Source organism: Lynx rufus, unplaced genomic scaffold (assembly GCF_022079265.1).
Source record: "Lynx rufus isolate CCGP_SWC_20201006 ecotype Redwood Valley unplaced genomic scaffold, mLynRuf1.p SCAF_5, whole genome shotgun sequence".
Classification (NCBI taxonomy): domain Eukaryota; kingdom Metazoa; phylum Chordata; class Mammalia; order Carnivora; family Felidae; genus Lynx; species Lynx rufus.
The window spans coordinates 62,774,183-62,793,532 of NW_025814867.1; the positions used below are offsets into that span (position 1 = coordinate 62,774,183).

Consider the following 19,350-nt stretch of genomic DNA (forward strand, 5'->3'; position numbering starts at 1 on the left):
TCTGGGATCACCGAGAAGCAAAAGACTCTGTCGAGACCGTGTGAAATCAGAATTTCCTTACATGAGCTTTTATTTCCCCCCTTACTTTGTTTTTATTACTGGTAATGTTTAATGTAAAAATAAGAATGATGTAACCCAGGATCCGGGAACCAACAGATGGTGGCAGATACACATCTAAAGCAAACTTGGGTTTTTAACTTTGCCCTACTTTATTGTGTGAAATACAGGTCGTTAAACACCACTTTGGCAAATGCATCAAATGTGTTAATACATTTGAAATTTCAGCAATTATAGTTACCTTCTGAGGGACAGTAGTAAAAGAGGATTTAGCATGTCTCTAAACTGGCCCTTTGCAAAACTATCTCCCAGGGGGGGTTGCCTTCGGTAAGCTCAGCCTCCTCTCAGCAGCCTCCTCTGATGCTGCTTCTCCTGGCTTCTTCCCTTTTTCCCCTCCAGCCCTGCACCGCCACCCCCATTAGAGACACACTGGCAGCAAAAACTTCGCTCACTCCATAAACAGAACCTACTCTGGGTCAGATACTGTTCTAGATGCGAGATTCAATGATGAGCAAGGTACAGCTCACATCTTTGATGGAGGCTTAACCTAGTGGGAAGATAAGCCTGTAAGCCAAAGAGTCCACTGGGGTAAGAGCCATCAGGGAAGACAGACCTAAGTAAGTAAGCAGGGAAGGCTCAGTTGGGCTATGCTTGCCTTGCAGAACAGACTTTGAACAGGGAGTGACATTGCCTGGATTTTGAAGAATGGGAAGTTAAACAAGAGAGAGAAAAGGGTCCCAAGTAGAAAAATGAGGCTCAAAAGTTTCAGGCATGAAGGCCTGAAAAAGCCTCTGGTTGGCTCCACCAGTGAATTCTGGTTCACCTGGAACAAAGGATGTGGGGAATGGAGGTGAGGAGTGTGAGTTAAGGCTAAAGATTCATAAGGGGTCATCTATTGCCCCCTTCTGAGATTTGCTTTCATTCTAAGGGAGGGTTAAATACTTAAATTGGGGATAAAACTGTCAATGCATGGGGCGCCTGGGTGGCTCAGTCCGTTAAACATCCAACTTCAGCTCAGGTTATGATCTTGCAGTTTGTGAGTTCGAGCCCTGCGTAGGGTTCTGTGCTGACAGCTCAGAGCCTGGAGGCTGCCAGATTCTGTGTCCCCTCTCTCTCTCTGCCCCTCCCATGCTCATGCTCTGTCGCTGTCTCTCAATAAAAAAAAAAAAAAAAAAAAACAGGGGCGCCTGGGTGGCGCAGTCGGTTAAGCGTCCGACTTCAGCCAGGTCACAATCTCGCGGTCCGTGGGTTCGAGCCCCGCGTCAGGCTCTGGGCTGATGGCTCGGAGCCTGGAGCCTGTTTCTGATTCTGGGTCTCCCTCTCTCTCTGCCCCTCCCCCGTTCATGCTCTGCCTCTCTCTGTCCCAAAAATAAATAAAAAACGTTGAAAAAAAAACAACAACAAACAAACAAACAAAAAACCTGTCAATGGAATTTTAGATTTTGTTAGTAAAATTTAGGTCCCATTCTTGGGCCAGGGCCTAATGACTATTCTTTTCTTGAAATTACAATGTTCATGGCTTCTCCCCCATAAGATAGGTCTTTTCTGTAATAGTACGTTCAAGAATGACTCAAGGAACATTTTGCAGAGGGGCTTCTAAAATGACCTTGGAGAGTCCACCTCCAAGCCAGGAAGAAGTAATAATATTCTATACACCTGGAGCATTATTTTAGAAGTCAAAATTAAGCATCTTTTTCTTTCTAAATTTTCTTTTCAAACTAGAACAGGGTGGAGCCCTGGTTTACCCACGAACAGACAGCAATGGAACCAGACAGTTGGCCCCAGTGCAGCCCTACCACTGACCGAGCTTCAGCGGGTTAGGTGGGGGGGAAAGACCACTGGCTAATGAACCCAGCCACAACCAGCAGCCCTGGCTGTCCCATCCTGATTCCATCATCACCTGATGGGCCCTTGTCCTTTTGCTGGTCCTCTGGTCCCCACTTAAGGCTCCCCTCATGGTCACTTTCATGCAATGTCACCGTTTGTTGGTTTATACAGAGCCGTTCTCTGGAGTGCCATCCCACTAAATGGTTTCACTTCTCCCCCCACGAAATGCGCTGACTTCAGTTCCCAAGTCTTAAGAAAACACTGCTGGATGATGCTCCAGGATGTGGTAATTTACCCAAGTGAAACCCCACCCAGCCTGTGAGGCCCCTCTGGGTTGTCTGCAGACAAGTACACAGTGGGCAGAATGGGAAGGAGGCCAGCGGAGGCAAGGCACAACACAGGACGCGGGACTCAAGGGGATGGAAGAGGAAACAAAAGTTCAGTGGGGGGACCGGCAAGGCAGAAAGGAGAGAAAGGCAAGGGAAGGAAACAACAGAGAGGAAGCCAGGGAATTAGAAAAAGACCAAGTATAAGGAAGGCAGATGTGTGCGTGCCAAGTAGAAAGTATCTGCACATTTCTCAATAGGCAGCAGGGAAGTAGTGGGTTACCATGCTCATTCTGAAAAAAGTAATTTTTTGTCCCAAAATGGGTTCAGGAAATTCCTCTCTATATACACACTTGAACAAGTACTCTGGCTTCCCATGCCAATTCAGGCTTACGCAGACCTTCCATTTTCCCTTTGCCCCTATACTGGGCTTCACGGTGTGGAGGCAAACCCTGGAACCGGAATTGGGAAATTTGCAGATCACAACATGACAACCAGACTGCAGCAGCTAAACACCGGGCTTTGTCTCTTCTCCCAGGATCAGACACGCTTATTTAAGAGCCCTTTGGGGAAACTAAGGGCTGGCGTTTCAATTCAACTTAACATTAATTGAGTAGTTATTTTGATAGTTACTATATTATCAGTAGGTAAGGTTTTTTGCCATGAAACCCCAAGGATAATACATATTTGACATGTTATTTCTCTTGCAACCAAGCTGTTATTTATTCGGGGGAAGTGAGAAATGCCCTTTCTTTCTTTTCCATCCTCAGGTTTGGCCTTACCATTTAAAATTTTTGAGCCAGCGTTTCAGAGTGAGTCATATTTTCAATGCTGCTTGTTAAAGGGAGATGCATTTTTCTTTCTCCACAAAACTTACTTCACTAAAAAGGAAGTCCTGACACATGCTACAACATGAATGAAACTTGAAGACGTTATACTAAGTGAAATAAGCTGGTCACAAAAAGACAAATACGGAATGGTTCCACTTATGTGAGGTATCTAAGTAGTCAAATTCATAGAAACAGAAAATAGAATGGTGGCTGCCAGGGGCGGAGACAAGAGGAAAATGGGGAGTTGTTTAATGGTTACAGAGTTTCAGTTTTACAGCAGGAAAAGTTCATGCACAACAGTGTGAATATATTTAAAACTACTGAATTGTACACTTAAAAACGGATATGATGGGGGGGCACCTGACTGGCTCAGTTGGCAAAATATGCAACTCTTGATCCCGGGGCTGTGGGTTCCAGACCCATGTTGGGTGTAGAGATTACTTAAAAATAAAATCTTCCAAAAAATGGTTAAGATGGTAAATTTTATGTTATGTGGGTTTTTTTTTTAACACAATTAAGAATCATATATATATATATGTATATATATATAATTCAGAGGACTAGGACATTAAATATAAGGAAGTTTTAGAAAAACCTTAATTTCTGCTTTCATTTTCCTTATGTATATACAAAAGTGTGATATGATTTTCTAAAATCAATGCCTAAATATGCCTAAATAGGTTTTAATGAATATAAAGTAAAAATCCTAGGTAATTTTTAAAAAAAACTATTACGTGGCATGCATGGGCTTAGTTCAGCCCAATTCAGAACACTTCTCTAGAAAACACATTATCATAGATTTATTTCTAGCATTATCATTAATACAACTATTCTCAGTTTAAGCAGAAAAGGAACTTATTAAAAGGATGGCAGAGGTAAACATGTATTTGCTTCTGCTTTTGAACTCCATTTAAATAACAAGGGATTTTTAAAAAAACACTTCATAGATCTCTAAGGATAAGGAGAACTGGGTAGATGCCAACAAAATTTTGGAATCTAGAGAGCATAAGAAAGAATTTAACTGACTTTAAATTTAAGTGCCTGTAAGAGTTGGGGAACAAATGTTAAAAATTTCAGAATCCCAAAAGACTTCATAAGTGAACCAATAATTGTCCTAGGCAACTCTGAAGGAAGAGGTAAGTATGGGTGGAGCTCAAAACAGAGTGAGTAGTTAAAAATCTGTAAGAAGTTTTGTTGTTTCTTTTTTTAAGATTTTATTTTTAAGTAATCTCTATACTCAACATTGGGCTCAAATTCACAACCCTGAAATGAAGAGTCACACCCTCTACTGACTGAGCTAGCCAGGCACCTCAATTTGTAAGAAGTTAAATAATTAAATTTTATTTCTCACCCCAGGGCAGACAAGAGATGGCCTCGTTCCCACCCTGGCAAAAGATGGAAAGTTTATTTTTAGGACAAGTTGAAACATAGAGGATCTGGACACGGAGACACTGGTCATGTTTTCAGTGCCTTATTAGATAGGGAAGTTAAGGAAGGTCTCTGTCTCTATATTGAACCATGAGACCCCTCCTTGCTCCTCCTTTAGTTCCTCTAAGAACACACTGGCAATTAAGCTCGATCATCCTCTATCCCCACCCCATGGAGGTATATGGGTGTGCACCAAGCTGGGGAAAGTGACACTGACTGTTGAGGGTCCTTCAACTACATGAATCTCTGCCAAGCAATAATGAAGAAGCTCACTGATTGAGAAGTCCTACATATATACACAGAGCTCCTGATAGAATGCTTAATTCTATATATGTTTGGAGGGCCAAAGATCTCAAGATAGTGGAGGGAAGACAGACAGGAAAATGAGATTCAGAAACAATAACAAAAAGGGAACTTAAAGAAAATAAGAACAATGCAGGGAGAATAAAAGGTTATTTTATTTTTTTAATGTTTATTTATTTTTGAGACAGAGAGAGACAGAGCATGAGCAGGGGAGGGGCAGAGAGAGAAGGAGGCACAGAAGCTGAAGCAGGCTCTAGGCTCTGAGCTGTCAGCACAGAGCCCGACGCGGGGCTCGAACTCACGAACTATGAGATCATGACCTGAGCCAAAGTCGGACACTTAACCGACTGAGCCACCCAGGCGCCCCTAAAAGGTTATTTTAAAAATCACTATTATACTTACAGAATTAAGAGTTGATGTAGGGTCCATAAACCAAGAACCAGAAGATGTAGGAAAGAGAAAATCCAGACTTCTAAAAATTAAAACTGTGATACTTTCTGTGCAAGAGTAAAATGGTGTATTTTTTTTAATTTAATGTTTATTTTTGAGAGAGAGAGGGAGAGAATGAGCAGGGGAGGGGCAAAGAGAGGGAGAGAGAGAACCCCAAGCAGGCTCCACGCTGTTAGTGCACAGCCGGATGTGGGGCTCAAACTCATGAACTGAGAGATCATGACCTGAGCCAAAGTCGGACACTTAACCAACGGAGTCACCCAGGTACCCTTTCATTTGTGTTTTCCTAATTGTTTTCAATGAGTACATATTTCTACTATCCGAAAAAGTCCCTATGTTTTTAAAATTTTTTAAATGTTTATTTATTTTTGAGAGGGAGAGAGAGAGAGAGAGAGAGACAGCATGAGTGGGGGGGGGGGGGTGGGCAGAGAGAGAAGGAGACACAGAATCTGAAGCAGGCTCCAGGCTCTGAGCTGTTACCACAGAGCCGGATGCAGGGCTCAAACCGATGAACCATGAGATCTTGACCTGAGCCAAAGTCATACACTTAACAGACTGAGCCACCCAGGCGCCTCGGTATATTTTTTAATCTACCTAATTCTCCAGCAATAGCTACCGCCACCACAAATGCACAACAATGACCTACTATAAAAGTAATAAGGTATCCTGCGAATTCCCAAGTACAAGGAGAGCAGCAATAAGACCCACATGGTATCAGCAAGTGGCAGGAGGCAGTAGAAAACAGGCAAAGGGTCTTCTGGTGGCACTGACCACCAGTAAACTCATTAAAAAAAAAAAAAAAAGAACTGCCAAAGGTACTTACTCCAAAATCTAAATGTCCTCAGTCATCATAGAAAGCTAATTTAGCTTATTTTTAGAGCAGTGACAGCACCTGAAAGGGGTGCTAAGAGTGAAGGCAAAGGAAAGGTTAGGTTGTATGGGACAGTCTAGGCCCTATTAAGTCTCAGCAGGAACCAACGGAATCTCCTTTGCAGGACAAAGTCCCTCTCAGAGGAGAATCTATGGGGGTAGATGCTAAATGGAGCAGCACAGAGACACTGTGGAGAAAGGCAAGAGAAGATCCAGATAAAGTGGGGGAGGAGGCAGGTACTTTCAAAAAGCACAAGGCAATATATTTTTTTAATATTTTTTATTTTTTTTATTTTAGAGAGAGAGTGTGTACACACAAGTTGTGGAGAGGGGCAGAGCGAGCAAGAGAGAGAATCTTTTTTTTTTTTTTAATTAAAAATTTTTTTTATTTTTTTAATGTTTATTTATTTTTGAGAGAGAGAGAGAGAGACAGAGCATGAGTGGATGAGGGGCAGAGAGAGAGGGAGATACAGAATCCAAAGCAGGATCCAGGCTCTGAGCTGTCAGCACAGAGCCCAAAATGGGGCTTGAACCCATGAAATGTGAGATCATGACCTGAGCCAGTCAGTAGCTCAACTGACTGAACCACTCAGGCACCCAAGCAAAAGAGAGAATCTTAAGCAGGCTTCATGTTCAGTGTGGAGCCTGATGCGGGGGTCTATGTGGGGCTAGATCCCACGACCCTGGGATCATGACTGGAGCAAAAATCAAGAGTTGCTCAAAGGACTGAGCCACCCAGGTGCCCCAAGCACAAGGCAATATTGATTAACTCTTTATAACAGTAGAAAGGCCTTTGAGCTAGGAAAGCAATCCTGGCCCACTCTGCTCTCCTAAGGTATACCCTGTGGTGTACATGATTCATGAGTGACAGCAAGGAGAAAGCTGTGATGCCAATGAGGACCTAGTTACTCACCACCGATTCCATCATATTCTATGCATTGGAAGTGAGTCACTAAGTCCAGCCCACACTCAAGGTAAGGGAAATTAGGTTCTACCCTTTGAAAGAGGGAGCATAAAAGAATTTTCAGACATTTAAAAACTGTCCTACAATATAAAAAAATTTAGAAGGTGAGAGATATAAATAGATGATAGGCAACGACAAACCAACATCTGTATAAGGGCATTCCCTGAAGAAGAAATCCAAAGAAAATACTAAAACCTTTAATTCATAAAACTATTTCTGAACTAAAGACTTGATCTAGCATATTTAAATGGCACACAGCATACCTAGGAAAATCTGCCTGGAATAGATAACACCAAGAGATACTCAAGGAAAACAAATGAGTTTTAGAAAGAAAGAAAGAAAAGGAAGAAAAGAAAAGAAAAGAAAAGAAAAGAAAAGAAAAGAAAAGAAAAGAAAAGAAAAGAAAAGAAAAGAAAGAAGGAAGGAAGGAAGGAAGGAAAGAAAGAAAGAAAGAAAGAAAGAAAGAAAGAAAGAAAGCAAGCAAAGGCAAAAAGACCAAGTCTTACAAATGTAAGAGAAAGTAATCAGACTGTCAGCAGACTTTTCAACAATAGTTTATTATTTTTCCCAGATAGTGGAATACATATTTAAAATATTCAAGGAAGAAAATGAGCCAAGGATTCTATAATTAACCAAGCTGAACTTCAGGCATACTGTTATGAACACTTAAGAACTAAGGAAATACTGTTGCCATGAACTCTTCCTGGGGAATCTTAGAGAATGATCTTTAGACAACAAAAGTACTTGAAGTAACATCAGCATAAGGACTAACTGATGTTGATCACTGAATATATATTTACCTGTGGTTCTAAGAATAACTGATATGTTCAAGGGAGACCAAGTATTTAATGGTTGTGTGCTCTGACATTCTGAATATTAAATTATTAAACATATTAAAAAGAAATAGCAACTATAGGGGCTCCTGGGTGGCTCAGTTGGTTAAGGCTCCGACTTCAGCTCAGGTCATGATCTCACAGTTCGTGGGTCAAGCCCCACGTCGGGCTCTGTGCTGACAGCTCAGAGCCCGGAGCCTGTTTTGGATTCTGCGTCTCCCTCTCTCTGCCTGTCCCCTGCTCATGCTCTGCTTCTCTCTCAAAAATAACTAAGTGCTAAAAAAATTTGAAAAGAAAAAAAGAAATAGCAACTGTAGTATAACAGAGTATGGTTCCTATATTATAGAAAAAACTAAAAATAAATAGCTACAATTAAAACTATCAGTAATAGCTTATTCTCTCCAGAAAGACAGGGAAAAAAAGGGGGGGGGGAGGAATTATATGGGAAGATTTCCCAGAACTGGAAAGTAGGAGTTTCTACATTGAAATGGCCTCCCAAATAGTCATCAAAAGAATGAGGAAGAAAACACCAATATCAAAGCACTTATTCATGAAATTTGTAAACAATGATAAATAGAAGATCCTAAAAGCTGGTATAGAGGAAAACTTAGGTCCATAAAGAAGATCAGGACTGAAATTGGCACTGGACTTTCTAGCATTAACTTTAAAAGCTAGAAGACTATAGAATAGTGTCTTCAAAACTCTGGGAAGTTATTTTCAATGTAGAATTCTACATTCCCAAGTAAACTGTCTTGTGGAAGGTAAGGAATAGAGCTTTTCGAACAAGTTAAGTCTCAAAACAATTTCCCTTTCATATATACTTTCTCAGGAAGCCAATGGATTTTGTGCTCCATGAAAATGAGGCAGTTAGCGAAGATAAAGAAAAACATGGGATTCAGAAAGGAAAAAGATCCCAAGATATTTATAAAGGGAAATCCCAGAATGACAGGCACCAGGTTTAGGCTCAAATAGTTCATTAGTGGTCAAAAACAAAGGATTTTAAGAGGAATATTTCAGTTAAAAAAAAAAAAAAAAGACTGGGGCTGGAATGACTTTTTATTTATCTGGCCATATTGGAGGGAGTTTTGAAGCTCTTCCAGAATCTGTGCATGAATTAGTAATAAGTAAAATAGAAAGTAAATTTTAAACTGCAGCAACTCTTAACTATAGAGAACAAACTGAGGGCTGTTGGCGGGGGATGGGGGGAGTAAGTATGGGGATGGGCTACATGCGTGATGGGCATTAAGGAGGGCACTTGTGAGGAGCACTCGGTGTTATATGTAAGTGATGAATCACTGAATTCTACTCCTGAAACCAATACTACACTATATGTTAACTACCCAGAATTTAAAAACTTGAAACATTAAAAAAAAACCTGCAGCAATAATTAGAAACTATTAGTATTAGAAACTATTAGTATTAAACAGTTTGTCAAAGTTTTAGGATCAATATACAAAAATCAGTTGAATTTCTATACACTTGGTAATGAACAATCCAAAAATGAAATTAAGAGAAAAATTCCATTTATAATAGTATTAAAAGCATAAAATACCTGGGAACAAATGTAACAAAAGAAGCATAAAACTTATATTCTGAAAATTATAAAACATTGTTGGAAGCAATTAAAAAAATCTAAATAGGGGCACCTGGGTGGCTCAGTCAGTTAAGCGTCAGACTTTGGTTCAGGTCATGATCTCGCAATTCGTGAGTTCAAGCCCCACCTTGGGCTCCATGCTGACAGCTCAGAGCCTGGATCCCGCTTCGGATTCTGTGCCTCCCTCTCTCTGTTCCTCCCCCACTTGCACTCTGTCTCGCTGTCTCTTTGTCAAAAATAAAGAATAAAAAATTAATTAAAATTAAAATTAAAAAATTAAAAAATCTAAATAAATGGAAAGGTGTTACATTTCCATGGACCAAAGGACCTACTATGTTAAGATGGTAGTATTCCCCAAATTGACCCACAGATGAAACGCAATCACCGTCAGAATCCCAGCTGACTTTGTAGAAATTTATAGGCTGATGCCAAAATTCATATGGAAACTCAAAGGACCCCAAATAGCCAAAACAGTCTTGAAAAAGAAGAACAAAGTCGGAGGACTCATACTTCCCCTATTCAGAACTTACTAGAAAGTAACAATAATGAAGACATTGTGGTACTGGCATAAGAACAGACATATAAGTGAATGGAATAGAATTGAGAGTCCAGAAATAGGCCCATCTAATTATGGTCAGTTAATTTTCAAGAAGGTGCTGAGACCATTAAATGGAGAAAGAGAAGTTCTTTAAACAAATAGTGCTAGGACAACCATATCCACATGCAAAAGAATGAGATTGGATCCTTATCTCACACTATTACAAAAATTAACTTCAATAAACCAAAGACCTAAAATGTAAAATGTACTGGCTGGCTCAGTCAGTACAGCATGCAATTCTTTTTTTTTTTTTTTAATCTTTTTTTTTAACATTTATTTATTTTTGAGACAGAGAGAGACAGAGCATGAATGGGGGAGGGTCAGAGAGAGAGAGGGAGACACAGAATCTGAAACAGGCTCCAGGCTCTGCACTGTCAGCACAGAGCCCGATGCGGGGCTCGAACTCACGGACGTGAGATCATGACCTGAGCCGAAGTCAGACGCTTAAACCAACTGAGCCACCCAGGAGCCCCACAGCATGCAATTCTTGATCTCAGGGTTATGAGTTTGAGCCCCACACCAAGTGTAGAGATTACTTAAAAAAAAATATTTTTAAAAAAAATGTAAGGAAAAACTATAAAACTCTTAGAAGGAAACATAGGAGTAAATCTTTGTGCCGAGTCTTAGATATAATACCAAAAACACAAGTAACAAAAGCAACAAAGGGGGAAAAGTAGATCAATTGGACTTTATCAAAATTTAAAAGTTTTGAGCCTTGAGGGACATTATCTGGAAAGTGAAAAAAAAACCCACAATGGCAGAAATATTTGTAAATCATTTATCTGATAAGAAACTTGTATCTAGAACATATAAAGAACTGTTACAACTCAATAAGAAAAACAGTAAGCTAATGAGTCATTTAAAAAGGGAAAATAATCTGAATATACACTTTTCCAAGGCAAACAGCCAAATGACCAGTAAATACATGAAAAGACACTCAACATCATCAGTCACCAGGGAAACACAAATTTAAACTACGATCAGATACCACTTCATGTCCAGTAAGATGTTAGAATCAACACAAATTTAAACTACGATCAGATACCACTTCATGTCCAGTAAGATGTTAGAATCAGGGGCGCCTGGGTGGCGCAGTCGGTTAAGCGTCCGACTTCAGCCAGGTCACGATCTCGCGGTCCGTGAGTTCGAGCCCCGCGTCAGGCTCTGGGCTGATGGCTCGGAGCCTGGAGCCTGTTTCCGATTCTGTGTCTCCCTCTCTCTCTGCCCCTCCCCCGTTCATGCTCTGTCTCTCTCTGTCTCAAAAATAAATAAAAACGTTGAAAAAAAATTTAAAAAAAAAAAAAAAAAAAAAAGATGTTAGAATCAAAAAGCCAGATAAGAGCAATGATGTGGAGAATTCAGAACCCTCATATGCTGCTGGTGGGAATATAAAATGGCACAATCACTTTGGACAACAGTCTGGCAGTTCCCGTGTGCCCAGCACCAGGAAAACATCGAAGCTCACACAAAAGCCTGAGAATCCAAGGTCTCTCTAAACATCTGATCAAGAAAGCAGCCTAAGGTAAAGAAAGTGCAAAGAGGGGCGCCTGGGTGGCGCAGTCGGTTAAGGGTCCGACTTCAGCCAGGTAACAATCTCGCAGTCTGTGAGTTTGAGCCCCGTGTCAGGCTCTGGGCTGATGGCTCGGAGCCTGGAGCCTGTTTCCGATTCTGTGTCTCCCTCTCTCTCTGCCCCTCCCCCGTTCATGCTCTGTCTCTCTCTGTCCCAAAAATAAATAAACGTGGGAAAAAAAAAAGTGCAAAGAGAATTAGAAAGCTCTAAAAGTACTGTCCAAATAGTCACAGAAAATAATGGAGGCCAACAGAGGTTTGAAACATCTACCCTCCTCTGGCCCTTAAACTAGATGCTCACTGTAGCTCATCCCAACTGCATTCCTTATGCTCCCTTTACAACTTTCTCAAAACAGTCTGCAGCAATTGCCTTATAGAAGAACTTAATGGAACAAACATTCGTATTGTGAGCCCTGTATGCACATTACACAGAGCTGAGTTCTGACAAGCTCACTTGTGATGAACTTATCCTCCTACAGCTTCTAATGTTCTTAACATAAGGAACAGATAAACAGAAGGGCACATGCTTTAACAAAATGCAGAAGAAGTGGAGAAATACAGTGGTTTTATTCTTGGTGGAGAAAAAACAAGAGCAAGACCAGGAATGCGGCACTAGATAAGTATAGGGTTTTCAATTGCTAAAGTGAGAGCTGAAAGGTTTTCAAGAGCAGGGCTCTCACTGGGCGTCAGTTCCTCTGAGCTGTGGTGTGACGAGCGCCATGAGTTATACGCTCAAAATCTCCTTCGACCCTCTTCCAGCAGCTTTTCCATACTGCAGAGACTACAACTTACAGTGTCACTTCCCAGCCTCCTCTGAAGCTAGGTTCTGGCTGTAGTCTAGGTCCTGCTGATCCCTCGCATTTGTGCAAGTCTTGAATTTGCAAGTGAGGTGCTTGGGGAGAGGGGCAGGTCATGCGACACCCAATTTCCTGATGCGTATGGTTTCAAGCCAGCAGCTGTGGCAGCGGGTTCCAGTTTCAACAGGTGCAGTGCATCCACACTGTGACAGGGCAGCAGCATTCTTGGTGGCCCAGTTATGGGGGTGGCTTTAGGTTCTTCCTAGAAACACAGTAGAGAATCCCTTTCTCCATGATTTCATAAGCAACTTAATACCTGTAACAAATGCCTTTCTACCAATATAGCCAGAGCTGATCCTGGTCTCTGCAGAGCAGCCCTGCCGGGTACCTGGGATGGCAGAAGGTGATGGTAACTTCTGAAGGAGTGGGAGACACCACTCATGACCTCATGACAGGGGTACATGTTCAATCTCTCAACTTGCTTCAGGCTCTCCCAGCAAGGAAGAACTCCGTGCCACTCTAAAGGGCTGCTGGGGTAGAGAAAAGGATTTTATAAGAGTGATGTATGACCAGTGTTTGTTTTAAGGATACCCAAGTAAATTTAGAATAAGTTATTGAAATCATTAACAAAGGTCACAAGGACCCATCTAGTGTGGTTTCTCTGTGTTTACAAGCATGGTGGACCATTCCCCCACTTTCTCTTGTCCAGCCATGCTGGCCTTTTCTTTTTCAGGTTCACTATGCCCTTCTCTGCTCAGGACCCCAGCCTGGATCATTCTTTAACTGGTAACTCCTACTTGTTCTTAAATCAGTCCCTCCATCAAATCTCAGACCTAGGATGTTCATGTTATGTGCTCTCTTGACATGCTCCACCTCCCTTCGTAATGAGTCACAGCCAGAATTAAATACTCATTTATGGAAGTTAAAAATAGATGTCTGCCCAGCAGACAGGAACGTCTGTGAGAGCAGGGGCTTTGCCTTGTGTGCTAGTATATTCCCAGTGTCTAACGGTGCCTTCTTTGCACATGGTTGGTACTCAATACGTTTAGCTTGAGTGAATGGACTCCATCTTCCTGGTTCAATTTCATTGAATCTCTACCCAAACCCCTGCTCCCAGAGTGTTTGCAGCAAGGGAAGATAGCTTGCAGAATTGGCCACGGGTTCCTAATGCTTCTGCCTGGGTGTGACATGCATCCCTTCCATGAACGTTTCATTGGCCAAAGCAAGTCACAAGGCCATGTGTATTCAAAAGGGTGATCAGGAATGGGTGGAGAACTGCAAACATTAGCCTGTTGCATCTCCCTGTCCAAAAGGCTAACCTGAACGTTAAGGTTGGGATAGAGAGAAAAACTGATCAGTCTATAAGTAGTGGCTTGAGTTTTACTTCCTAAGGCAAGCACACTGCATTCTTTGTTCTGAGGCACATCTTTCCCATTTCACTTTTATTGTTATGTTCTCTACTGGCTGATGTGCATTCATATCTTGGCAGTCCTAAGCTCAGGGCTTTACCAGAAATGCCCCTGTGAAAATGAACTTTAGGTCACTAGCAGAATTTGCTTACCCAAGCTGGTTCATCATCTATTCATTGCCTTAATGAGGACAAGCAGATATAGTCCCTTTGTTACATATGAACCATGGCTGTATTGGTGCTTTCATTCATTTGCTTCAAAATTAGCTGTTCTTGGGGCTTTGCAGAAGGGGGCCTGCAGCAACAATCAACCACACATTTATTGAACATCTGTTACCCATAATTCCTTTACCGGGTATTGAGAGGTACAAAAAAATATAATTTATGGCTCTTGTCTTCAAGGAACTAACTCCAGCTGAGGAAACAAGATGTAACACCCCCGCCCCCAAATATTACCTAAACTTACAGCATGTATGTTTAAACACAGACTCACTGGTGGGGCAATACAAAGAATTTCAGAGGCAAGAATGTTCCACATAAATGGTTGTGTAGTCAGTGTCTCTGGGGGATGTGGAAGGTGAGCTGGGCTGCAGTGGGGGTGGGTGTAGGTCTCAGCAAGTGGAGTATGGGTCTCCTTGCTGGGCCTGGGCTTCCCTAGGGAGAGCCTGAGAGAGGAGAGAAAGGAGCACCATCAGCAACAGCAATGGGGGGAGAGCACTTACCATCACTGGATGCAGAGAGAACACTGCCAAAGCAGCGAGGAGAAAGGCTGAAAGCAAAGACTTAGCCCAGTGGTGGCCTCCAGCCAGTCCAGTCATCTCAGTCTTGACATCAGGTCTTCCTCAGGTCATAACTGCACTCCAGAATCCAGAAATGCTATGTCTTCTAGGAAGTCCAGCACTGGGATGAATATCCGAATGCCAAGCCACATCAAACATCTTTGTGTTGTGTCTGACCTCCTCATAGCCCACAGCTGCCCTGGTCATTGCTGCGATAAACAGGCATGTGCAGGCCTAACCTGACTTCACTGCCTTGGCTGGACCCAAGGGCTGTTCTCTGCTCTGGAGCCCCTCTGCTGCCATCTTTAAAGATGCTAGAGGGGGCGCCTGGGTGGCTCAGTCGGTTAAGCTTCCAGCTTCGGCTCAGGTCATGATCTCACGGTTTGTGGGTTCGAGCCTTGTGTCGGGCTCTGTGCTGACAGCTCAGAGCCTGGAGCCTGCTTCGGGTTCTGTGTCTCTCTCTCTCTCTGCCTTTCTCACTCACGCTCCGTCTCTCTCTCTCAAGAACAAATAAACATTAAAAAAAAAACTAAAAACAAAAGGGGCGCCTGGGTGGTTCAGTCGGTTAAGCGTCCGGCTTCAGCTCAGGTCACGATCTTGCGGTCTGTGAGTTTGAGCCCCGCGTCGGGCTCTGGGCTGATGGCTCAGAGCCTGGAGCCTGCTTCCGGTTCTGTGTCTCCCTCTCTCTCTGCCCCTCCCCCGTTCGTGCTCTGTCTCTCTCTGTCTCAAAAATAAATAAACGTTAAAAAAATATAAATAAATAAATAAATAAATAAATAAATAAATAAATAAATAAATAAATAAGATGCTGGAGGAAGCTGCCCAGACATTCTTCTATGGGTGCAAGCCTGGAAATGCCAGAGAGTTAGCACCCCTGGAGTTTCCAACTTCAGCCAGGAGGGAACTTGGAGTGGGCATGCAGCCCATATATGCTTCCCTCTTCTGTCTCTGGGACTGACAATTCTGAAGGTGTTTTACACATTTCCTCAGGGGGTCCCCAGAGGAAGTCAACCACCATTGCCCTCTTTATCTGGACTGGCTCTTCCTCCCTCTCTTTCATCTTCCAGGTCCCAAAATAAGTAAATCCTCATGCCCAAGTAAGGACACGTCACCCCCAAAGCAAACTCTTTAAACTTGTTTACATACTTCTTCATTAAAGTATTTGCCCCTTTGCTTTAGGGTTAATTATTGAGATTTGAAAAAAAAAAAAAAGAAAGAAAGAAAAATTGCACCTTGCTCTTATAATTTAATAAGCTATTTTGGAAATCTTTTCACATTAGTACATATATATCTAATTTTTAAAATAGTATCCATTTAAGGAATATCATAATTTATACAATCAGTTCTCTATTCAGTCTTACGATATACTTCAACGAATATCTTTCTTGTTGCTGTTGTTGTCATATGATCCTTTACTGAAATATTTTCCTTTGTAATTCTTAACTAGTGGGGCATTCCCCTCCACCACTGTTGATATTATCTGTGATGTTGAGGGTGGTGGCCATCAAAATTGCAGGCAATGGATTGGGACGTCCCCAGGATCTCTTCCATGGTTCCAGAGAGATCTCTGGTTAAAGATCAGTGCCGCATATGTTGGGCAATGTTGACAGTCTCATCAAAAGTGATATTTCCACTGTGCTTAATGTTTTTCTACTTCTTTCTGTCTCCTGGTGGTTCCTTGAGGGCTTTGATAATCAGGGCAGAGGCAGAAGATACCACTTCAATCTGGGCCTGTGTGTCCTGAATGGCCAGAAGGATCTGTAATCCTCAGGCCCTTCCAATCACTGGTTGCCTTGATGATGTCATCACCAAACTTTTTAGGAGACAGACCCAGGGGGCCGGTCTTGGGGGCCAGGGCAGACAAGGCACCAGCTTCCCCACAGATGCACCTCAGATACATGACTTTGATCTCACTGAGGTTGACCTTAGGTGGCACAGTGGGGGTGGCTGCTGTTGGAGGAACCCAGAATCAGGACAGCTGGAGACAGCTGAACCTTCACCTCCTCCTCTGAGCTGAAAGCCAAAAGCCCAATGGACATCTCTATGTGTGTATGTGTCCTCTTTTCCCAAACTGCCCTTAATCTTCATTTTAATGTGGTTTCTCCTGACCAAAATATTGGGAGAAATATCCTAGCCTGTACTTTATGAGGATAGGCCAGGATGGATAGGCTTCAGGCAGTCTATCTAAAGCTGAAGTAGTCTATCTAAAGCTAAAGCATAGGACATACTAATGCGCTTTTATACTTGTAAGAGTTTAGCCAAATGAGATGCTAGAACCATCTGCACAAGAGACTACCCTCACTTCTGACACTAGTTACAAGTTCAGGGTTACCTAAAACTACCCCTAGGTTTGATAATTTGCTAGAAGAACTCACAGAATTCATTGAAAGCTCTTATGCTATGGTTATGCTGTAACACAGTGAAAGGATACAGACTGAAATCAGGCAAGGGAAGAAGTACCTAGGGTAGAAATCAAGAAAGTAGAAAATGCTGAGCTTTTGTCCTCTCCCCCTGGACTCATGACACTGTCACTTCCTTGGCATTGATGTGAAACAATACACAGTGAGTATTGCCAACCAAGGAAGTTTACCCAAGCATTGGTGTCCAGAGTCTTTATTAGGGCCCCATCCAGTGGGTGATTGCAAGTTTGAGCCCCTCGGGAGTTCAACTTATATCACACGGCTCAAATTCCCCAACCTGTATCACACTGTGACTCTCTTGCTCAGGCCCCCAAGCAAACAAAGACACTCCTATCAGGAGGCTGAGGACAAGCCTGGACCTCTTTTTGGAGTAAAGGCTAGATTCTTCACTACGCAATACCAAAAACAGAATTGATTCCATTACACTTTTCTGGGAAACATCTAGTTAATAATGTCCAGTTTCTTTCCTGAGAACGTTTTTTAATCAAACAAATAGGAACAACCATCAATTGACCCAATAACAAAAAATGTCCTTGGCTCAACATATGGCAAAGAGAAAATCATGCCAAGACCCTGGTCAAATGATCCCCCTAAATTCACTCTCTGCCCAAACATGCCTCCAATGGCAAACAGCAAGCTGCATTGGGGCCACATATCTTCCCCTTGGTCTGGGATCTTTGTTTATTTTAAGGGAAATAAAATCCTTATGTTTTGGGGCATTTACACTTAATTCACCGAAACACTTCACAATGGAGGGGTGTCTGATTGGCTCAGTCGGTTAAGCAGCTCAGGTCATGATCTCTTGGTTCGTGAATTTGAGCCCCGCGTTGGGCTCTGTGCTGACAGCTCAGAGCCTGGAGCCAGCTTTGATTCTCCGTCTTCCTCACTCTCTCTGCTCTTTCCCTGCTCATGCTCTGTCTTTTTCTGTATCAAAAATAAACATTAGGGGCGCCTGGGTGGCGCAGTCGGTTAAGCGTCCGACTTCAGCCAGGTCACGATCTCGCGGTCCGTGAGTTCGAGCCCCGCGTCGGGCTCTGGGCTGATGGCTCAGAGCCTGGAGCCTGTTTCCCATTCTGTGTCTCCCTCTCTCTCTGCCCCTCCCCCGTTCATGCTCTGTCTCTCTCTGTCCCAAAAATAAATAAAAAAAACTTTGAAAAAAAAAAATTAAAAAAAAAATAAACATTAATAAAATGTTTTTAAAAGAAAATTTTCACAATGGAAATTTTCTGGCTTTCTCTTTCTTTAAATCTTGGTGGGGAAAGTGTAAAGAAGATTATACCAGGTACTTCAAGCATTTGATATAACCATAAACCTAGTGTCAGGCCAGGAAGTCGTGAATAACGACACTGGTGTTAATGATATCATATGGACCATATTCTTCCAGACCTTAAGTACTCACATCACACCATATCCACAAAGCTTTCTGGGGCAATTCCAGACAAAAGTTGTCCCAGCATGTTTGGGCCACTCTAACACAATACCATAGACTGGGTGGCTTATAAACAGAAATTTGTTTCTCATGGCTCTGGAGGCTGGGAAGTCCAAGATCAAGGTGCTGGCAGGCAGATTCTGTGTCTGATGAGAACGTGCTTCCTGGTTCCCAGAAAGCCATTTTTTCACTGTGCCCTCACATAGCAGATAGGGCTAGGGAGCTTTATGGGGTCATTTTTCAAAGGACACTAAGCCCATTCATGAGGGCTCCACCCTCATGACCTAATCACCTGCCAAAGGCCCCACCTCCAAATACCATCACATTGGAGATTAGGTTTCAACATATGAGTTTTGGGTGAATGCAAACATTCAGTCTATATCAGAAGGGATCTCTCAGCCTTTCGAATGCTCTGCCACACGTCTGATCTGATCTAATATTACCTGTGTGCTTATCTCTTCAACTACAGTGTTGAACTCCAGAGTTGGAGGGCACCTCATACCTTGAAATCCATGCTGCACATCGTCCAGCTCAGCACACTTCCATAACAGCTTAGGAGAGCACATAGTGGGGCTTCAATAAACATTGGTTGATGGAACAATTTATATTTTTGTAGCTCCTTTTGCACATGTTTATTGATTTGATGCCGGGCAATGCATGTTGTTACTTTGTCCTAGATTTGAAAAGCAAGCTCCTTTACCCTCTGTGCCCTCCCCCCCCCCCCCGCCCCCACCCAATTCTCTGGCTGCAAAGTACTGTACCACCAGTTCCAGTAAGGCCCCCCAGGATGAGCATTCTCTACTGTCAATCACATATCTTCTGCACTACATCGACAGGGTAAAAATTACACAGGATTGAATGGAGACAG

General features: G+C 42.5%; 1 pseudogene; it reads right to left on the reverse strand.

Annotated features, from left to right (window-relative positions):
- Positions 1-16,072: 16,072 nt before the first annotated feature.
- LOC124527182 (60S ribosomal protein L12-like) lies at positions 16,073-19,048 on the reverse strand (annotated as a pseudogene).
- Between the last annotated feature and the right edge of the window lie 302 nt (positions 19,049-19,350).